The following is a 24285-nucleotide window of genomic DNA, read 5'->3' on the forward strand; positions in this document are numbered from 1 at the left end:
CCAAGATGGCATCTGAGCAAAAAGTGGTTATTTTGTTAAGTGATTCTTGTAACATGGTCTTTGCTTGTGCAAAATATGGAGAGATAGGATATGTTTTCATCAAGATACGTCAGTGATGAAACGTTTATGACCTTTGACCCTAATTTTCATACCCAAGATGGTGTGCGATCAAGTAGTTGTTATTTTATGAAATAATGCACGTGACATGAACTAAACATGTGTAAGATATGACGGTGCTGTACGTAGGAAAATAGGGGTAGTGCAGTGTTAGTCACGAACATTAATCATACAGTGAGAGCTGGCCTTGACAAAATGTTATGTTTCCTCTGCTCTGTAGCTGCCTGCGCATAATTTGGGATCGATCTGATCTTTGTTAAACATTGTCTTACTGTGACCGTGACTGCGACGCCACTACAAGCAAAACAACAACATGACATTTCGTATATCTTTATGAACGCCAAGAACATAAATTAGTGGTAATGTTTTTGTGTGTGTGTGTGTGTGCGTGTGTGTGTGCGTGTGTGTGTGAACGTTTTAACAAAGTTAGACTGGTATTTCAATATTTTATCATCGTTGATGCAGAAATATACCTTTAGGTGAAAACGTGTATTAACATACATGTACAAAAGAATGATTACCGGTACTGTACCACTTTGTACATGTAGTATTTAATAGCTAGTGTAAATTTGAACGTAATTGAAATTAACAATGGTTAGGGAATACACTTGGCTTGCCATAGTGTGGGCGTTCGTAAAGTTGTGCGTAACTTTACGAACAATTTTATGAACAAGCAAGGCAATGAATTCTCGGGCATTCTATGGCAAGGTACTAGGTCGTTAGCAGCGCGCGCACCGCCTACCTTGTGCATGCATGCCTCTACCTCTCTGGCCTACCGATGACGCAGCAGAGTATAGAAGCGTACGCTGCGTATGTAGTGCGCTTGTACACATAATGTCTCTAGTACTGTTCGATCTGTCTTTCACGACATCTCGACGTCTCTGATATTCAAGCTCTATATGACCACACTACGTCTGATTTCCTAATTGAAGGGTGGTCTGTACACGACCTTTCTCTGACACTGACGATTTGGTTCACCAATACCAGGTAGGTATGTAGACACAGGCACGCCTAAACAGTTTATCATGGCGATGACCTGTAGAACTACGTTTCATGTGTATAGTCGTGATGTACCGGTACATGTAGTATCTAACCCCACCTTTAGGCTTTATGCATGCAGCACAGGCGCCCAACGCACCAGCGAAGTACTAGACTAGTACGTTGTAGTGCGTACAGGTAGACCTAACTACACGCAGCCGCTGTCGCGAAGCGACGCGGCTGCACCTCTATTCCCTCGCAGACGTTGTCATTTTTCAGTGTGGTTGTGCGACTCCTTCATGAATATCTTTATTAATCGTGGAAAACTAAAATACAAGGAATTATCGTAATCTATGATAATCATTCAATAATCGGTACGCGATTTTTTGTTTAATTACGTCAAAAACTCACCGAAATCTGTGGCTGAAATCAGGTCTGTAAACGTCCTTATTGCTTCACTCCTCATCTGCGTGTTATTTGAATGACATTCACTCTCGTATACTACAACGTACAACGTAGGTAGTCGGAGAGCTAGAGGGCGCCTCTCCGACTATCTACGTTGTACGTTGTAGTATACGAGAGTGAATGCCATTCAAATAACACGCAGATGAGGAGTGAAGCAATAAGGACGTTTACAGACCTGATTTCAGCCACAGATTTCGGTGAGTTTTTGACGTAATTAAACAAAAAATCGCATACCGATTATTGAATGATTGTCATAGATTACGATAATTCCTTGTATTTTAGTTTTCCACGATTAATAAAGATATTCATGAAGGAGTCGCACAACCACACTGAAAAATGACAACGTCTGCGAAGAAATGGAGGTGCAGCCGCTGTCCTACAGCGGCTGCGTGTAGCTAAGGTAGACCTAGACCCTATACTTTCGAGCGTTTAGTAGAGCATGAGCAAGGCCAGGCTTCGTAGAATGTAACGTTAGACCGTGTTACCTGAATGTGCAAGGTGAGAGCCATATCATGATTTGTTATAGAATTGTTAGGAAGCTTTAGTTCTAATAAGCTACGGTAAGAGTTGACATTAGGGCAATCTAACTAAGAGGGCTTTGTACTCTCGCGATTGCGTGTAGATCTAACTACAGTACTCAGTAGGCTCCCAGTAAAATAAATATGGACGCCATCTTAGGTAACTAAGAGACCGATAGAGGGCGTATATTACATGATCATCACTATAGAACAACTGTCTATTGTAGTATTATTATAAACACTGGCTCGATCGAACAGACGCTGTAGTGTAAGTACGCTGTGCGAATACGTGCCTATGTACAGCGACTGGGCTGTGTGTTGACCGATTTGGGTTCGTTGAGGGCAGCAGACATTTTACGGCACAGGGTGCAGCCATAGTGTGTGTATCAGCCGACCCCCCCTGCTCTCCCCCACCCCGGGGCAACATGTTTATCACTAACTGCGACAGCCGCCACACTGCGTGTGCTCCCATATCAGATCTTCATGTTGAACAAACGGGTGCCTTTGCGGCGCTATATTTCCTTAATTTTTCAACAGAAACTACTAGGAATACTGACATGGGTCGATGAAACCTAAATGACTATCATCGGCGACTGTTTGAGGCATTTCATTGCTTGTGATGCACAAAATGATGTCTTATAAGCAGCTCACCGATGTTCACAGAATTCACAATCACTTGCACAAGCGCACAGAATAGGGGAGCTATTCGTTAATCTCACATAAGCGAAACTGCGGGGAAGCCGCCAGGACCGCGCCTGGCGGCGCGGTCTCCGGGGCTAGTTTATCACGCACTTGTAACAAAGGTTCGCGCACTAAGCAAGCATTCGCGCACTCAGTACGAGACGCCCATTGACTAAAGCAGTTTTTCATTCTGCGCGCGTGCTAATGTAGGGAGAGGGGTGGGGGAGTGCGGAGGGGGGGTCGGCTGATACACCCACTATGGCTGCGCCCATGCCAAAAATACACATAGCGCGTCACAGAATCGGTCAATAGTTATGCTATAGTATTACTAGTATGGTACCGATTACTAAATAATGTTAGTAGTAGTATTGAAATAGCAGTGATTTCTGTTTTTTTTTTTCATTTCATTTTTCTCTTTTCTAGGGGGCATACAGGGAAGGCGATGTACTTGTTTTGGGACTTATTTTGTCATAGATACCTACAGAGTGTCAGAAGTATCATTCCTGTTTAATCATGAAATGCAATTGAAGATATGTAATTTATTTTCTAATGGTAGTGCAATATGCAGTCCCTTGCACATCTAGGAGTTGTAGGACTGTTGGGTATTTACATTGTAGAACAGTTTACATGTTCTATTAATATTCATTAAATTTTTGGATTGTATTGTTCATCTCTCTTACATTATCAGTTCTTCCTATTGTGAGTGGCAACTGCGAACAACACTCACGCCACAGTATAAACTGTAGTCGCTGTAGACAGTGTTTACAACAAGGAGCGCTCCCGGATTACCTTACTGGTATGTGTCCTTTTGCAGAGTTAAAGCTCATTATACAAGGTTAAAAGTTACAGACGGGGGTCAGCAAATTTTTAGGGCCCAATGTTATGTTACTACAGCGTGTTTGTATAGTGGCTCTTGATTTCTAATCCATAAGTCTTGTGTTATGAAACCTTGCTGGTCAAGTTAGTTGTTACAGATAGTCTGTGTCAGAACCAAACATACTGCAATGTTACATGTATGTATTGATTATTCTTATATTTTTGAAACAATAATGTTTGCACATTATATATGCATATTGCATATTTGCACATTTTAGAAATGATACTTTTTTTGTTTCAGAATTTCACTGATCAGTTACTAGCATCTCCTTTAAACATGCAAGTTTAGAAAGATATAGTTAGTGGTCTTGTAAGAAAGCAAATGCTTTACAAATTTCCATTTTTTTTTTTTAAACATTTTGTAGAATTTTGTTTGCGAATACCATTTTCTTTTGTGATTTATTTTGGCAGGTACCGGTTGCTGTGGAAGGAGATTCCTGTTTGTGTTTGTTATTGTTAAGGTGTGTTTGTACATGTGTTTGTCGTTTTCAGTACGTGTCATCTGTTCAATCATTTTCATTTTCCATACCATCTCATACCATTTCACCGTCACCCTCAAAACTCAAGATCTCGAGTCTTTGAGAAAAGCTTTCATTTGAAACTTCATTCACCCACATTTTTCATCTCATACCATTACATCTTCATCCAGTGAATTCCATTGAAACTTCATCTGAAAAATCATCCAAGCCCTTCATTCCAGGTTACCATACCTGAGATATAAATTCAAAATCCAGGTTACCAGGCCTGAGATATAAACTCAAAATCCAGGTTACCAGGCCTGAGAAATAAACTCAAAATCCACGTTACCAGGCCTGAGATATAAATTCAAAATCCAGGTTACCAGGCCTGAGAAATAAACTCAAAATCCAGGTTACCAGGCCTGAGAAATAAACTCAAAATCCAGGTTACCAGGCCTGAGAAATAAACTCAAAATCCAGGTTACCAGGTCTGAGAAATAAACTCAAAATCCAGGTTACCAGGCCATAGATATAAACTCAAAATCCAGGTTACCAGGCCTGAGAAATAAACTCAAAATCCAGGTTACATACTCAAAATCCAAGTTACCAGGCCATAGATATAAACTCAAAATCCAGGTTACCAGGCCTGAGAAATAAACTCAAAATCCAAGTTACCAGGCCTGAGAAATAAACTCAAAATCCAGGTTACCAGGCCTAAGAAATAAACTCAAAATCCAGGTTACCAGGCCCAAGTAATAAACTCAAAATCCAGGTTACCAGGCCTGAGAAGGAAACTCAAAATCCAGGTTACAAGGCCTGAGAACTAAACTCAAAATCCAGGTTACCAGGCCCGAGATATAAAATCAGAATCCGGGTTACCAGGCCCGAGAAATAAACTTCAACTGAAAATTCAACTGAATTGTAAACCAGAGAGAAAAAGCAACAAATTTCAAAACTCTGAAATTGAAGTTGTGTATCTTCAGTTATTATAAGAGTTTTAGTTTTGAATACACATTGAGTATTTAGGGATAAACTGTAGTACATACAGGTGAAGATTGATTGTGTGTGGAGGAAATTCGTTTGACTGATTGATTTTTGAAAGTGCACGTGAAAACATGAATCAGGAAATATAATTGAAGTTTTTGAGTGACTGCATTAAAGAAGCTGTTTGCAAGGGAAACACTTGTGCGATTTTGTAAATTCTCAACTGAATTTTGAAGTCAAAAATAAATCAGAAAGCTATCAACTGGTTGAAGCAAAATAAAAAGTAATTTAGTAGGAGGGTATTTCCATTCATTAAAACCAATAAATATACTTGCATTTTTGACAGTACAAGCTTTGGGAAAGTAATTTGAAATGATAGATATCATTAGAAAAATAGTCTGTGGACAGTGTGATTGTGCAAATATCCTTAGGCACTGAATCTTATTTAGTTGTATCTGAATCTCATCTCAAATTGTATCTGAATCTCATTTGGAATCATATCTAAATCATACCTCCAATCGTTTCTGAATATCATTTTCAGTGGTATCTGAAACTTGTCTTGAATCATATCTGGATCTCATCTGTGTATATTTTATGCTATTATCTGAATACAATTGGTGCGTATTTAATAGTTAAATTGTCTTTATTTTTCATCAGATATTGTATACTTCATTTTTATTGCAAAAAGTTTTTGACTCACAGAGTTGTGGTTGACAGCCAAAGTGTAACTATTAGACTCTTGAGAAAAACAAAGATACCTGAAGAAAGGACAGAGAAACTTCAAAAACTAAACAAAAAAGAGTTTGGAGAAAGTATATTAGACACAACATTGAGGATTAAGTATTAAAGACGTCTTGATTTTGTGGAAGAATTGATTGATTTTGGCATTGTACGTGTACATGTGCTTATAAAGAGATTTACCTTGTGGGGAAAGAAAAATATTGCGTGTAATTCATATTCACTTTCATATTAAAGCGACCTGACTGATACAAATTGTATATTGTTATTGAAGCTATTTTTATATAAACATTAAAAAAAAAAAAAATATCACACCTGTTATTCTGGTAACAAACTCGGTAAACACAAAAATAGACAAACAAGTGTGAGTGTAGTAATCACATTGTTGCAACTGCCACAGTATCAATTACCAGCATGTAACAGACAAAGAGCGCCACATTTTGGTAGAAACAAATAGCTTCAGTGTTATTGATTGACTTTAATACAGTGAAGTACAAAAGAAATTTTGAGTACATAGCACTAGCACACACATTTTGCTTGGTAGACAAAAAACGGCATCTGTTGGTAAAAAAGGACCGGGTGTTGCATCATTGCAAGCACATTGTACAGTTAAGTACAGTACACATATACTAGTACATGCAAGTTTCAAGACACTACAGTAAACGCAATATTGCTAAAATAAAATAATAATACTAGTGGAGTAGACGTGATTCATACAGGTATACGGATTCAAGAAGTTTATTAATTGAATAGTTGATTGATATATTGTAGCATATGTTTAAAGATTTAAGGCCATATAGTTTGACAATGGAAGCAAGTGAATTCAAGGATATTATTGGTGATATCCTAGATATCCTCCATAGTTGTGACATGATGAGAAATCTAGAGGTCAGTGAATGTGATGCATGTTGCAATGTGATCAATGAAAATGAAAGCAGAGTACCATGTGAGGATTGTGGCAAGCAGTTTCATGTGATGTGTACAGGAACTATTTGTCATGAGGCTAGAATGTGTGATGCAAGGTTGATTTGGATATGTTCAGCATGTGGAAGCAATAATATTGCCCATCGCATCTTTGACAAAGTTGGCATTCCCTGTCATTTCAACAGATATGAGCTTCTCGAAGACATTGATGATGAAGATTTTGGTGTTGATATTTCACATTCATCATGCAAGAGCAACCAGAGGAAGAAATCAACGAAGAGACTGAAAAAGAGGTTTGTGAAAAGAAAGGGCAAAGTTGGAATTCCAGAAATGACAAATGTGTGTGTGCAGAAAAGAGCAGATTGTGAGAGAGATGAATCAGATTCGATATTCATGACAAATCTGACCAAGAGCCAATTTCAGCCATTAGAAACTGCAGTTGATGATGGTTGGACAACTATGAAATCGAGGAAGACAAAAATGATTGGGAAGAGAAAAGTAAAAACATCCCAAACAATGACTGACAATCCCAAGACCAAGACTAATAACAAGAGCTCAGTGAGATCAGTAAATGGCGTGATTCTCCAACCTGGTGTGACTTACATTGGCAAAGCAATGAAAGCGTACTATCTTGAAAAACAGAAAAGAGCCAAAACCAGTAAGGGCAAGAAATCAAAAGTAGGAACAAAGCAAAAAGAACCTGGTAAACTCGTGAAGCGAAATGTGTATGCAAACTTGGACACAGAACGAAATGATAGTCTGCAGGTGTATACTGAATCTGTATTGAGTGTATATTCAAAGTGTGTTCAGTCACCTCATGTTATGGCAAAATACACTGAGCAAATCTATGCAAAAACACAGAGAAGTTGGGCTGATGTGGCTAAAAGCACTCCGAATATGACTAATGGATGTTGCGTACCGAATGATGATCAGACTACATGTGCCTCAGTCTCTTCCACAGACATTGAAAAAGAAGTTTGGAATGTGAACAGGCTTTATGGAGGTGGAAATGCACGGCAACCAAGAAAGAAAGGTCGTTTCACGAAGATCAAGAGACAAAGTGTGCTACCGGTAAAAAATGCTGACTCACAGGTGCGTAATACTGGAAAAGTCAAACCTGACATTCCTGAAGAAGAACATGTAGCAAAGAATGAAAAGTTGTGTAAGGATGAAACATCTGACCATGAGGACAGTAGTTCCACAAGTAGAGACAACACAAGCTCGAATGATATGTCCAAAGTGAAATGTGACAGAATGCACAATGTGCATGAACTAAACCCATGTTGCAGTGAAAGAGAAGATGTTGAAAATGACAGACAAATATCAGTGAAGGAATTGTTCTCTGTGAATTCTTGTACAGATGTAAGTGTTCACTCTCTATGTCACAGACGTTGTTCAGTTACACAGTGTTGTCAAGTTTGTAATGAATCAATATTCTTGCCTGAAAGTGAAAAAACTACTAATCCATCTGACTGCATGATAATGAATGATGATTCTGCAGAAAGTGCTGACCACCATAATTCATATGATGTACAGGAATCGACAGTGCATGTATTAGATGATGAACCAGCTGCAAGTTATTTAGAGACTGAAGAACATGTCTGTAAGCCTGTTTCTCTTTCAAGTTCTGAATGTGCTAGAAGGCAATTATTTCCTATGACCAAAACAATCGCACAAGGAAATTTTAATCAAGGTGATCAACGATTTGGTTACACTGCTGGCAAACAATGTGCATGTAATTCCCTTGTGGCAGTTCTCTACACTCAAACAAAGAATGGAATCGAAATGAGATCTCGTGATCTTGATCAGATTCTGACACTTGGGAATGAGTTGTATTATTACATAAAGAAGGATTCACCATTGAATGAAGAGCTTGTAATGATAGATGAATTACCCAAGGAACTTCATATTTTGGATGAAAACTTTCAAATAACCTATGCTGAATCAAAATATGGAGTGTTGGATGGAAATCAAAACAATTTGTCAAATTTTGGTGCTTTGTCATTGAGCCAAGCATTAGAACAAGAACTGTGCAGATATGATGCATGTCTTATGAATTTTGCTGAGAGTACATTTGCAATCATTAGACATCACAGTGGTTATTATGTATTTGATTCTCATTCCAGAAGTCATGATGGATACTTGGTACAAGATGGATGCAGTGTCTTGCTTAGCATTTCATCATGGCAAGGTATACAGGTACACTGTTTGAATTTGGCAAAATCAATGGCATGTGATTTACGTAGTACTCAGTTTGAACTAACCGGCCTGGTATTAGAATCCAATTCTAAGAAAAATGCATTGACAACTAGTGGTTCCAAGAATTCAAACTCAGTAAATACTGCATGTAGGAATACAAATGATCAAAATAGCAACATTTCAAAACATTGTGATCATGTTAAAGGAATTAACAGTGATAGCTGTAAGACTGGAAATGAAACAAAGGAAAACAGAGTAAATGTATACAGTGATGACTATGGAAATGAGAATGAAGTTGAATTTGTTTCAGTTGAGAAGACAACAGAAAGAAGAGATCGAAATTTCAAATTTGTGCCGATTACATACGAAGACAAGCAGTGTTTGTGCAATAATCTGAATGTCAGTTACAGTGGTACTGCCAATGAATCAATGGAGGATAGAAATGAAAGTTTGTATATTGGGAAGCCTGTAGATATCAAGAGAGTTGCGGGTGATGGCAACTGCTTTTACAGAAGTATTGCTCATGTAGTTACTGGCAGCGAAAGAAACCATTTCATGCTCAGGAAATCCAATGTGGCACATTTACTGGAAAAGGGTGATTTATTTAAAAATATAATAGACACAATGAAATATCAGAGTGTCAGGGATTTTGTACTTCAAGAGAAATTGATGGATTTAGGAACATGGGCTGGTCACACTGATATTAGTTCAATGGCACATATGCTAGATCGTGATATATATGTGTATGATGATCGAACACAAAATTGGCAAATACTGTCTGCAAGGAAACCAGGATACTACAACAAAGTAACAACTGAGAGAGGCATATATATTTTGTTCACTGGAGGCAATCATTTTGACGCAGTGGAAAGTGTAACTTCTGTTCTGTCTAGTACTTTGGATGAGAAATTACCTATATTTCATGTGACCTCAGATACAAGTGTAAAAAACAAGAAGGAAAGTCATGATTTATCATCTAAGATTACTGAAACCCTACCATTAAAGAAATGCAGTGTTAGAATGAGGAAAATGACATCAAAACAAATGATGGTATCAAACCTGCAAGAGACACAAATTCCATTACAAAACACATGTGAACAGACAGTAAATGCCGACATTGATGCATCTGAGGTGAGACAAGTGGGAGAAGTAAAAAAGATTAATCTCATGTACAGACCTGTGAGTAAATCTGACAGAGAGAAGCTTTGTTGCAAATTAGGCGTAAAGGTTAATGACAAATGTAGCAGTAATGATATGAAAGAAGATGTGGTAGAAAATGGTGATATTGCTATTCTGTCACAACCATTGACTATCTATAGAATTACAGGTGATGGAAATTGCTTTTACAGAGCTATATCATATGTCACATGTGGCAAGGAAGATTCACATCGTGTTGTTCGAAAAGCAATAGTTCAGCATATTTTACAAAACAAGGGAGATTATGTAAGCCTTTTAAGATCAGGATACACAGATATTGTAAAATACATTGCAAAGGAAAGAGTATTTGACAATGGCACATGGGCTACAGAACTGGAAATAATGGCCTTATCCAATTTACTAGATACTGATATTTATATATATGAAGATAATGGTTCAAAATGGAAATTATTTGGTGCGAGCAAACTTCAGTTTGGAATTGTTACATCACAAAAAGGTATTTACTTGCAACACACAAATGCCAATCATTACGATGTTGTAGTATCTGTCTGTCCAAGGATCCAAAAATCAAGTTCATGTCAAAAGCTGTCAAGATCACAAAATATTTCTGATATGGAAACACCTGTGACAAGAAATAGAAAACTCACAACAAAGAGGAAAGTTACAAAACATGCCGATGATTGTCAAATCAATGTATTGAATGATGAAGATTTAGGGGATGAGATGGAACGTGCAGTTAAAATGAGTAGGCACCCTAAAGAATCTGAAGAAGTTAATGCTACTATGCAAACTACAAAAAGGAAAAAACGAAGAATAAAACGTAGTGCTAATACTACAAGACAAAAAAATAGAGATCAAATGAGAGCACAAAGAGAGAAGAAAAAAAATGAGGAAAAGCAGTTAGAAACAGAAATTTTTTCAAATGATCAGTCTTTTCCATTCCGCAAACTTAAAAAAGCAGCTGCAGAGAAAGTAAAATATCAAACAGATATACCTTACAGGGTAGAAAAGAAAAACAAAATTAAGAAGAGACAAAAAGACAAGTACACCTTGGATCCCACTTACAGAGAAAATGTGAAGAAAGTGATGAGCACAAAGATGAAAGCTAGATATCAATACAATGCTCTCTTAAGAGAAAAGATCAAGAAAAGGATGAGGAAAAAGATGAAAGCCAAATATCAAAACAATGCTTCATTCAGAGAAATGCTGAAGAAAATGAGAAAACTTAACTATGGAAGCAATGTTTTATATAGAGAGAGGCTTAAGAAACTGAGGAAAGCTAGATATCACAACAATGCTTCATTCAGAGAAAGGCTTAAGAAACTGAGGAAAGTTAAATATCACAGCAATGCTTCATTCAGAGAAAGGCTTAAGAAACTGAGGAAAGCTAGATATCACAGCAATGCATTATTCAGAGAAAGGCTTAAGAAACTGAGGAAAGCTAGATATCAAAGTAATGCTTTATTCAGAGAAAGGCTTAAGAAACTGAGGAAAACTAGATATCAAAACGACGCTTCATTCAGAGAAAGGCGTAAGAAACTGAGGAAAGCTAGATATCAAAACGATGCTTCATTCAGAGAGAGGCGTAAGAAACTGAGGAAAGCTAGATATCACAGCAATGCTTCATTCAGAGAGAGGCTAAAGAAAATTAAGAAAGCTAATTATCAAAACAATATTATATTCAGGGAAAGATATAAGAAAATTATGAGAAAAGTTGCTAACATTAAATACAAGACAAATTCTGTGTACAGACAGCAAGTTGCAATGAGAAACGTGAAACGAAAAAAGCAAGAGAAAATTAATATGAGAAATTGTGATCATGTTTTGAAAAAATTTAGGGAAATTGTTTCACATGGCCCTGAATATGTATGTTGTGTATGTTTGAAATTATTATTCAAAAATCAAGTATTGAAGTGCACAAAAGCAAAATATAATGATACGAAATGCTTAAAAGAGGAGTACTTGCATACATGCAGTGATGACTGTGATGTTGATTGTCAAATAGTCAAGTCGCCAAGAAATTCTTTGTGGATTTGTTACACTTGCCACAGGAAATTATTAGCTGGTAATATGCCTGCTGAAGCTAGCAGAAATAATTTAGAATTACATGCTATTCCTGCAGAACTTGGAAATCTGAATCAGTTGGAAATGCATTTGATTGCACTGAACATTCCATTTATGAAAATTTTGAACCTGCCTAAAGGAGGACAATATGGAGTACATGGCCCAACAGTTTGTGTACCTTCACGCACAAATGAAACTGTAAAGATATTACCTCGACCAGAGACTGATGATCAATTCATTCGTGTAAAATTGAAGAGAAAACTGTCATATAAAGGATATTATGAATATCAATTTGTCAAGAAAAAGAATGTGCTAGCTGCATTGAAATACTTGAGGAAAAATAATAAGTGGTATTCTGATATTGCTATAGATAATGAATGGAGCTCTGATTTATCAGAGAAAAGAAGTCAAGCAGCTTGTGTTAAACCATTGGATTCAAATGAAACTAATGATGACGATGATATGGAGGATGATCAAGATGGACAATTACAAGGCATTCAGTTGGACACATGTTTACAGAAGGTTGATATGAGGCAGGAAGTGCTTGATCAGTTTTTCGATGATATTATATGTTGTGCACCTTGTGAAAAGAATAGTCCTGTATCGCTGTTGATGGATAAGAGTAATGAGGCAAAATGTTTTCCTGCTCTATTTCCAACAGGCCAGCCAACATTTCATGATATCAGGTACACTGATGTAACACTTGGTCGTTATTTACATAATCGCCTGATGCATGTAGACAACAGATTTGCAAAAAATACGGAATATATATTTTATGCTCAGTGTATATATGAACTGCAACAAATACTTTCTAATGTTTCTATAGCTCTCAGAAAAAGCTCAGAGGAAATAGATAATTCCATATCGATGCAATGTTCAGATCTAAAAGATACAAGAAAACTTCGTGAGATACTGGATTCGAATAGAGGTTACAAATTTCTGAAACAAATAAGGGGAACACCTCCATACTGGCAATCTACACAGAAAGATGTATTAGCAATGGTTAGACAACTTGGAAAGCCTACATGGTTTGCATCATTTTCATCAGCTGAGATGAGATGGCCTGAAGTTATTAATACATTGCTGAATCAACAAGGTGATAGAAGAAAAGCAAATGATCTAGATTGGACAGATAAGTGTAATTTATTAAGGTCAAATCCAGTGACAGTAGCTCGTATGTTTGACAAACGCTTTCATGCATTTTTGAACAAAGTGATTCTTTCTCCGGCAGAACCTATTGGCAAAATAATTGACTACTTCTACAGAATTGAATTTCAACAGAGAGGATCTCCACACACACACTGTTTATTCTGGGTTGAAAATGCACCTAACTTGGGTATTGACAAAGATGAAAATGTCACAGATTTTGTTGATAAGTACATTTCATGCAACATTCCATGTGAGGATGAAGATGAAGAACTATATGAAATAGTGAAGAATGTTCAACTCCATTCAAAGAAACATTCGAAATCATGCAAGAAAAAGGGAACTACCTGTCGATTTAATTTTCCAAGACCACCTTCTGAGAAAACATTTGTTGTGAAGCCTGATGATAATCCGGAAGTTACAGATGAAGCTCAAGAAATTCTGTCTACAGTAAAGAATTCATCATGTATGGAACGAATATATGATAATGCTAGACAGCTCTTTGAAGTTCTTGGGATGTGTCAAAAGGAATTTGAAGATGCCTATAACGTCGTAGCTACAAAAGAAGATATAGTCATGAGAAGAGATCCAAAAGATATATGGGTGAATCAATACAATCCATTCTTACTCAGAGCTTGGAATGCCAATATGGATTTGCAGTATATAACAAATGAGTATGCCTGCATTGTTTATGTTGTGTCATACATGTCAAAAGCAGAAAGAGAAATGGGTTTGCTCTTGAAAAATGCAGAAAGTGAAATGAAAGAGGGCAATGGAGATGCTCGGAAAAGTATGAAAGAAATAGGACATGTGTACATGCAAAACCGTGAAGTTTCAGCGCAAGAAAGTGTGTATCGTGTTTGTAGCCTGAGACTGAAAGAGTGCTCAAGAAAAGTAGAGTTTATACCTGTTGGACCAAACCCTGTGAGAATGAGTTTACCATTGAGTGTTATTCAAAGCAGACAAGACGATGATGATAGGAGTCCATGGATGCCAAGCAGAATTGATAAATATAAAGCCCGACCTGATGGTTTTGAATTTGAAAATATGTGTTTAGCCACATTTTGTTCAAAGTATAGACTACTCAGTGAATCTGATATAAAGGGTAAGAAACCGAAACAGAAAGTGTTCAAACTGAGAGATCAGCTGGGCTATGTACAAAAACGATCAAGAACCAATGATGCTGTAGTAAGATATCCTCGTTTTTCACCGACCGTAACCCCAGAAAAATATTATCTGAGTATACTGCAACTGTATTTGCCATTCCGCATTGATAAACAGTTAAAACCTAATCAATTTTTGACATATCAGGAATTTTACCAAACTGGATCTGTACGAATGTATAATAAAAACCTGGAAAGTGTCAAAAGTATTGTCAATGAAAATCTCAGGCAGTTTGAAAAAAATGCTGATATAATTGATCAAGCACAAGAATATCTTGAGAAATTTGGTCCACAAGAAGATGCATGGGGATTACTCTGCCCAGAAACAGAAATTGAAAGACATGAAACAGCTAAAATCCATGAAGAAGTTGAAGATGCTGACAATGAATTTAGAATCCCAGATCTTGAGTCCAAATCTCAGGAGAAAGAGTCATATGGCATAGAATTTCGATCATGTAGCATTTCGAGAGAAGACAGCAATGTCTTATTAAGAACTTTTAATAGCAAGCAGCAAAAGGTGTTCTACAAAATACGTCAATGGTGTCTTGACAGAGTTAACGGAAAAGAACCAACAACATTTCAGATATTTGTGACAGGTGGTGCTGGAACAGGAAAAAGTCATCTAGTGAAATGCATATGTAATGAAGGGACAAGAATTCTTAGCAGAATGATGCGTAATCCAGATGATATTTCAATTATGAAAGTAGCTCCAACTGGAATTGCGGCTTACAACATTGGTGGTAGTACTATTCATAATGCTCTGTCCATACCCATTTCTGCTACACTACCTTACCAACCGCTTGGAGAAGAGAAGATAAGTCATTTACGTAATCAACTGGGTCAACTACAGATACTAATAATTGATGAAATATCCATGGTTGATCAGAAGCTGTTGTGGTATATACATGGACGTTTAAGGCAAATAAAACAGACACGTGATAATACTCCATTTGGAAAGGTTTCAGTTATTGCAGTTGGAGATTTCTATCAGTTACCCCCAGTAAAAGGTACTCCTTTGTATAAAGATACACTGCAAAGTTCTTTATGGACAGACAACTTCTCTATAATTAACTTGGATGAAATAATGAGACAAAAAGATGATGCAAAGTTTGCTGTTCTTTTGAACAAATTAAGGATAAAAGGAAAGAATGATGAATTATCTAGTGATGATATAGCAGTTCTTCAATCATGCCAAACTGGAGAACAATGTGAGGATGGATTGCATATATATTCTTCAAACAAACAAGTAAATGACTGGAATAAAATAATGCTGCACAAGAAATGCACAAATATCATATGTATTGATGCAGAAGATTCTGAATTTGATAATGAGGGTAAAAACAAAAGATGTGACAAGCCACGGAGATGTACTAAAGCTTCCTTGCCAGCGTATCTTTGGATTGCTGAAAATTCTAGAGTGATGCTTATCAAAAATGTGAATGTGACCAAAGGCTTATCAAATGGCTGCATTGGCACTGTAACTGACATAGTAAGAGTAAATGAAAACGCAAGACCCACAAATGTGGTGGTAAAATTTGACAATGAAAAGGTAGGAATTCAGTCAATAGAAATGCAACAGGAATCAATCGGAAAAAAATATACTAGGAAACAATTTCCCTTGAAATTAGCATACGCATGCACAATACATAAAGTACAAGGCATGACAGTGGAAAAAGCTGTTGTTTCTCTGAAAAATATATTTTTGCCTGGGCAAGCATATGTAGCTCTGAGCCGTGTTAGATCATTAGGTGGACTAACGATTGAAGATTTTGATCCAAAAGTTATGTATTGCAATCCAGCTGTTCAAGAAAGTTTAGAGAACATGCCAACATTTATTGATGACACAAACATTGGTAATGATGTCTCCATTGCAACTATGAATATAATGTTACATAATATTCAAGGTCTTAAAGCACATTTCAAAGATATCCAATCAAATTTCCTATTAAAAAATTCTGATATTATTTGTTTAACTGAAACTTGGCTTAATGATGACATTTTTGATGTGAATTTAGATCAGTTTAAAATGTACAATCAGCCTCGGTCAAAGTCTTATTCTGATGAAAGTCCCTTATTTTCTGCACTGAAAAATCAAGCACATGGTGGAGTTGCAGTGTATAGTAAAGTCAAATCTATTAGTAGGCTGGATTTACATGTCAATAATCTAGAATATATTACATTCGCAGTAACTTGTTGTTCATATCTCATTTCAGTGATATATAGGCCTCCTAGATATGACAAGAAACAATTTTGTAAGAAACTAAAGAGGTTACTTATAGAATTGCAGCAAAGAAGTACAAAATGCATAGTTATTGGTGACTTTAATGAAAATCTCAGACAAAATTCGAGTGATTCCTGTGTGCATAAATTGATGTGTTCTTATGGATATCAACAACATGTACTTGATGCTACAACAGAAGGTGATACATTGATTGATCATGTATATAGCACAGGTATCGATACACTTCATGCTGAAGTTATTCCCCTTTATTACAGTTACCATGAAGCTATTAGAATACAGTTTTGATGAGTGGTATCGTGAGTTTATGCAAAGTAATGTGGTATATTCTCAAATCAATAAAGATTTATTCTCATTTGTCATATTTCCTTTTGTAATGCAGAATTAGGTAAACAGAATATATCATTACAAATGTAGGAGAGAGTATACAACAATAAAAAAGACTCAGTAGTAGTGATACATTATATTTAATACTGAAGTGATTGAAGTTAAAAGAAAGGGAGGGATCCACTGAAAAGATCATGCTTATGAATATGAAACAAAACTTCAACAAAAGTGAGATTACTACAGAAAAAACTGACATTACAAGACAAAAAGTAACAAGACGTCTGTAATATTAAGACATCAGAATCTAGACAAAAACACATGACAAAAGTAATGGTCTTTGTTCGTTGAAAGAAATATTGTGATCCGTGACAATGTGAAACAAAAAGATGAGTACTGTACCATTCAGAAATTACTTAGAGACTAATCCTGGCTGTAAGTGTATTTTGGCAATAGTGCTATTAATAAGATATTAAGTGGCAGTTGATGTAGATACGAGATGAGATTTACCAATTTTGTTTCAAAGTAATTGCTAATGACAGTTTCATTAAAGCTCAGAAATGTGATCATTGCAGCATACAATCATTACAATGTAGAACAGAATTGAAATGAAATAGAGCAGATATAGAATTGAAGTAAAACAAAGCACAGACATGAGACAGACATAGAACAGCAATATAACATAGCCTAGAAGATTATTGTGTTTACTATAGGAACTAGATTTTGCAAACTGATCATTTGAGAATATGTACTGTAAATTGATACAGACAGTTGAATGCTAAGGAAAAGTTTTTTCGATCGTGTGATAAGTGTCACGAGCAGTAGCAAAGCCAGGCAGGGGGGCACAAGGCTCCTGCCCCTTTTTGGAATTTCTTGTCTGCCTCTGATGAGAAAAAGGAAATCAAGGGAAAGCAGGTAGTAAAATGTTTAAATGACCCTGAACAAAGTAAGAGTTGTATATGTATTCAAAATTCTAATATACATTCATGTGTTGTAATTCATATCAATCAATACTTCATGATAAAACACAGAGTGATGACTATGACTCTTCATGTTTTTAACACAAGATTCGACTCAGTCATGTTTGTGGTATATACCACAAGTTTTGCATCCTTTCACCCAAATCATTTTAACTAGTGCTCAAACCCCTGTTTCCTCAACAGTTCGTATTGATCGATTTCTATCATTTATTAGTCTATTTGGCAGACATTGAGCAAGCAAAGAACTGGCGAAATAACACATCAGTCTTGGATTATATCCATATGATGAATATTCAATGGCTTTTCTTTTGCCTGTTGAAGGTTGAAGTGGCCTGTGTTTGGGCCTAACATCTCCATCCTTTCATTGAAGTGTTGCAGAGGTAAGTTTAGTATCCTCTCCTTTTCATCACACTCAAGCCAAAGGCTCGAGTGAGCTATTGCAAACACACTTTATCTGACACTTGTCGTGCATTGTCCATCGTATGTCATTCATAAACTTTTAACATTTTCATCTCCTTGAAAATACCATATGACTAATTTTCACTGAACTTGGCTGAAAGCATGCTTTAAACCATAGACAATTTATATGGAGCAACATGTGTAATATTGCCTAATTTGTAACAAAATACTGTAGAACATGACATATTGGCAGAACAATTATTCACAAATTGGGGCTGATACATTTTTTGTGGCATGAAATTTTCGCTAATTGCCAGTAGCGTTTAATTCATATAAAAAAATAATATTCGTGAAAGTAAGATGCATGTGAACATTCCTCTTTTTACGGTAGACCATGTGACACTTGGCGCTGCATACAAATTCTCCATAGTTTAAAGCATGATTTCAATTGCACCATCTTCGTGAATTCGGGCCAATATGTCTGAAATATACACGAGAAGCCTTTTGAAGTTAAAAGTCCATATCATTAACAGTTATCACAGTTAACTTTTCTCCCAGACAAAGCAGATATCATATTTATGCTAATATTTCAACGATATTGAAAGAGGAATTTCTTGCAGCGGTAACAGTAAGTTTTTCATGTCTTTCTCGCCAGGCCTTGCTCAATAGAGAGAACATGCCAGCTTTGCAGTATTCTCTTGATGTGATACCGAGACTAGGAGTCTACTTTTGAAAGCCCAAATGATCGGACCATCTGTGGATCACATCTATCTCTATTGTGTAGATGACTGTCAACCCTACATCAAACTGCATGGCATGCAAGACATTCTCACTCACTTTCTGTCACCATGCCCTGAATGTAGCTGGGAAAGCATCTGCTAGAGTGTGCCTTTTAAGTAGACTATTCGGCCTAACTGGGGAGGCGATTTTACCACTGTCCGCTCCACTGCTCTCTTCCTTGTCTATGCTTCAGCTGAATACTGTGTCTCTGCCTGAGGGCATAGGTGCCATACTAAGAAGGTGGATGCCCAACTCATCTCTGCTCTCTTCACCATCACAGGCTGCCTGAAATCAACCCCTACCAACCAGCTCCCTGTGCTAGTAGGCATTCCACCCCATCACCATAGAAGAGAAGCCGCTACAAGACACGGAGCACTGAAGGCTGCCACGAAGAATACCACCCCCTCCATACCAAGATGCAAAAAAAAAAAAAAAAACCAGGGAACCTTTTGTTAGCTCATAATCGTCATCAATGCATTGTATATCGTAAACATAAAACACTCACTCAATGATATTCTATTTACAAACTTGAAATGGTTGATAAAAAAACATGATGTTTCCCTGAAAACAATACTCTTGACCTGGATATTGCATGTGTAGGTTATTGATCACAACTTGGACTGCTAAGTTGAATTCCGGTACAAAAACTGGTGATGTAGATGTTACTGCCAACAGCCATGTTGTGATCTGAGAAGTATTGCAGGACAAAGAATTATTTTTCTGAAGGATAATGAATGAAACTGTTTGTGACACTAGTGGATGTGTAGAAAATAAAATAGTTTGTCTATATGGAAGATTTTAGTGAAGATTCTCATTTTGCTAAAGTACACATACTATCACTCGTATTCAGGCAAATATTTGCTAGGTTTACATGCAACATGCAGTAAGATTATCATGTGTATGGAGTCTGTATTGTTTTTTGGTTTTTTGTGTTGTTTTTTGTTTTGCCTGAGCATGACATACCTTTTTGGATATGGAAATTCTGAGAATGCGCAGTACTGTAAAAGTGGATATTTTTGTGTGACTAATTTTTCGCGCCTGGCCCGGTAAGAAGAGTTTCACGTGTTTTTAATTCCATGGAATCAAGATAGTAATTACGGGAATATATGGCAAGCAAAAATGTTAGCGTGCTTTTATTTTTGCGCTAGTTTCTGATTGCACGAAATGCGCGAAAATCTCAACACCGCGAAAATTTCCACTTTTACAGTAAGTGTATGCACAGTTCTAAGAAATATTTCATGATCATAAAGGCATACATAAAAGAGCATAATACATGGTAGTTTGCTGATTTATCAGAGTGAGTTGAATGACAGAAAAGAGATAGTTTGCTCTAAGAGTTGTACTCATCGGTATTTTCATATATTTGTATTTATAATGGAGGTGCTGTGTATACTGTGAACTGAATCATGCAAAGAAAGGTTTTGAATAGCCATAAGAGATACTCACATGTGTATATCATGTTTTATATAAAATAAGGAGTTGTTATTAACCTAGCAATGTCATGTAAAATGTATGAAGGATACCAAGAGTATGGTAGATATTGACTGCCCTCATTGAACCTCAGAGATAGTTAAGTCAGTTGGTTCAGTGCGACAAGTGAGGCCTGTAATTCTTTGTGCTTTGATGAAAAAAGATGCAGGGGTATTGTTTTTAGCAGTGACTTATATTGTAAAAAAATGACATGTGAACTTGTGCAAGTGCCATAGATTGTGTCAGACACCTGTTCAGTGGCAGGTCCAGAAGGAGGGGGGGGGGGGGGGTAGGGGGAGTGTAGGAGCACATACTTTGTTAGTTTGAAATAGCGACTAATCCGCCCGCTGCAAAGTTGGATCCACTGGTCCGGCAATCTAGATTGAGGTGCCACTTCAGATGGCCAGCTCGTTATGTGGTATCGTTATTTAAGAAAACATTATTTCATTAAGTTACAAGGCGTCTCCTATTGCTCTTGACAATGTCAAGGCTTTGATGTAGATTTCAACACAACGACAAGTTAATTAATGTGTGTACTATATGAATGTCATAGGTATTCAGAATGTATTGTTATCATATATGTGCCTTGGCTATATGCAGCTTGTACAGATTTTTTTTTTGTGTGTGTGATAATTTGTTATAATCTTAATTTTTTTTGCATGGTCATGACGTTACCTCCATAGAAGAAAACTTACCACGGGGGTATTCACACCAACCAGATAAGTTAAGTGCTCATATTTCTATTGAATATGACTTTATATGCTTTATGCAGTACAGCTTACTCTAAATGTAGTATAAGGCCTAGAGGCTGCCATTGCAGAACCACATAAGCAGCAAGAAATGCAATTTTTGTGTCATACTTTGCAGATATGCTTTGTTTGTACCTTTCATTACAGATGTTTATTTGTCTGTGTTATAGCAAGTCTATGCTATAATGCATGGTTTTGTTTGAAGCCGTTGAACCAACACACAGTTCAGTCAGATCAACCACAAGTGTATTGTACAATCAGTTTTATTTGCTTTTTACAACCTGCTACTCAATTATGTATATGCATTGATATTGTTTTTGGCAGGTAGTAAGACGGTGTATATACGGTTATTTTTCCTTTTTTGTCGTACGTCAGTGCTAGTCAGGACTTACGTACTCGGGGGGGGGGGGGGGGGGGGGGATACCTTGTAGCAGCACGTACCCTGTTAGTTTGACAATAAGTCCGCGGCTGAGAGAGAGAGATATTTCAATTGGTATTTTTATCATGTTACTCTCTCTAGATGCTCCCCCAATGGCAGAAAGAAACAAAAGAGATGATTTTTGCTGACCAGTTCTTTGACCACGGTTATAAAAAAAAGGTACAGGTAGGCTTTTCCCATATTACTTGCTACGTAGTCCCCTTTTCCCATCATTAACCGCAGTTCACGATCATGATCGAGGCCTCTTTGGAGAGTGACGTGGCCAATGTATTTCACCAAATCGACCTGGGATTCTACTCGGACTGTCGCAATGGCTCGTACCTTGTACACCTATTTGTAATTGCCGCACCTTCACTATTATGTCCCCTCAAGCTTAAGACCTTTGTTTGAGCACATACAGGTGATGCTGTTATATTCTCATTGAGAGTTGTATAATCAACTCACTGATTAATCAATAATTCTGTTGAAAGCACCCCATAATTATCACCTGCGTGTGATACATAATGTACACGACAATAAAACGTGCATATTCATAATTGAACGTAATATCCAGTTGTCAACGACTGTTATTAGTAAAATCGAGTGGAGTCATAGCTCAGGAAGTTGGAATATGGCTGTATACTATGATGAGAGTGTGTTTGGTGCGCAATCCAATTACATAACGATAAAAGCATCTTGTCACATATAACACATCACGACGTCTACCTTCGAACAAGTGCATCGGGCATGTGATCCCTCTTTATTATTTGATGAAATATTGAAAGCCTTCTGTAGTGGTAGAACGTTGGGTGGTAGAAGGTGTCGCAGTCCACCACATATTCTTTCTAGGATAAGTGTGTGGCCCTGAGAAGGGCCTACCCAATCTCGACGTTTAGGCAAGCATGTTCTCGCCATTCTCAAGGGAAAGTTATTACTTGTTGATAAAAAAAAAAAAAAAAAGTGAACATTGCCCGTTTAGTTTTCGAAACAGGCCCCCTTTTATAGAATTCCTGGATCCGCCCCTGCTGTTAGTGTGCACACTTAGACCAGAGGTCTTCAAATTTGTATGTATCTAAACAAAGAGGAATAAATTCTGTATAACCAGTGACCTAAAACAATGACTGCTTTTGCCTCATTTATGTGACAGCAAGTACAATACCTAATGATTATCACATGTTGGCTACACAAAGAGGTGAACCTTTGTTACAAAATATACTCAAAGCGACACGCAAATGGAACACATTGCTATACATGTACAGGCATTTTGCTTTGTTTGGTGACACCAAATGAGTAGGAGTAAGAAGCAGTCTCTGATCATAATTGAGGTTCTGTGTGCAGTGAATAGAATGCATTCCGACATTGATATGCTGCACACGTCGGCTCTCACTTTAATAATGTCAACACTTGATCATGAGACAAAAAAAGAAAAAAAAAACCCACCAGTATGAAGGGTTTTATACTTCTGGATAAAGCTGTTTGTTATGTTTTTTCAAACAGTTTGTGTGTGTGTGTGTGTGTGTGTGTGTGTGTGTGTGTGTGTTTGTGTGTGCGTGTGCGTGTGTGTGTGTTCCATTTTATTACGATTGCTTTGTTTTACTTTTTTTTGGATGTTTTAGTCATTCCAAACCCGATTTTCATCAAATAAACTTTGAATTCCTCTTAAAATGGTATGCTCTGTACTACATCATAAGTGTTTTCTTGGTATCTTGCAAAAAGTTAAAAGCCCAATTCTCATCTCCACCAATACTGTACCCTCCCTTTAATTTCAACCAAGTTTTTTGACATGATGCTAACGTATGAAAAAAAAAATGTACGTTACGATAGCGCAAAGTCTCAGCTACATTATATTAAAATCTGGGAGAAATTCACCGAAGGGTAAGTGAGCTAGTGCTCGATAAAGACAATCATGTCAATTTTCACATCTAGAAAAATTCCTTCCCATAGAGATAACACGTCATAACGAAGATAAAGAAAGAAGCACATATGACCTTTGACCCCACTTTGCACACCCAAGATGGCATCTGAGCAAAAAATGGTTATTTTGTGAAATGATCCTTGTAACATGGTCTTTGCGTGTGCAAAATATCGGAAAAAATAGGACATGTATTCATCAAGATACAGGATAAAACATTTATGACCTTTGACCCTAATTTACATACCCAAGATGGTGTCCGATCAAGTAGTTGTTATTTTATGAAATAATGTACGTGACATGAACTAAACATGTGCAAAATATGGTGTTGATAGGGTATGTTTTTCTTGATTTATTGCAAAGAAAGTTGCAAAATGAAAGGAATATCTCAATACATCGAAGATAAGCTTTAATTTCAACCAAGTTTTTGGACGTGATCCCGACACCGTATAAAAAAATGGAGGGCACACTCACGATAGCTCAAAGTCTCAGCTACAACATATCAAAATCTGGGAGAAATTCACCGAAGCATAAGTGAGCTACTG

The 24285-nt window shown here is 36.9% G+C and overlaps 1 long non-coding RNA gene across 3 annotated transcripts; it reads left to right on the forward strand.

The window, feature by feature from the left end:
* Positions 1 to 961: 961 nt before the first annotated feature.
* LOC139743669 (uncharacterized) lies at positions 962 to 18315 on the forward strand. Of its 3 annotated transcripts, none has more exons than XR_011711772.1 (6): positions 962 to 1104; positions 3448 to 3555; positions 4047 to 4096; positions 6925 to 7032; positions 7689 to 7831; positions 8866 to 18315. It is a non-coding gene; the product is annotated as an uncharacterized lncRNA (long non-coding RNA). The 3 variants fall into 3 exon arrangements; XR_011711773.1 differs by having other exon boundaries at positions 7701 to 7831; XR_011711771.1 differs by having other exon boundaries at positions 6925 to 7831.
* The last annotated feature ends 5970 nt before the right edge of the window (positions 18316 to 24285 follow it).

This window comes from Diadema antillarum, unplaced genomic scaffold, assembly GCF_040938485.1.
Source record: "Diadema antillarum isolate AM-2024a unplaced genomic scaffold, OU_Dant_1.0 seq00001101_RagTag, whole genome shotgun sequence".
NCBI classification, from domain to species: Eukaryota; Metazoa; Echinodermata; class Echinoidea; order Diadematoida; family Diadematidae; genus Diadema; species Diadema antillarum.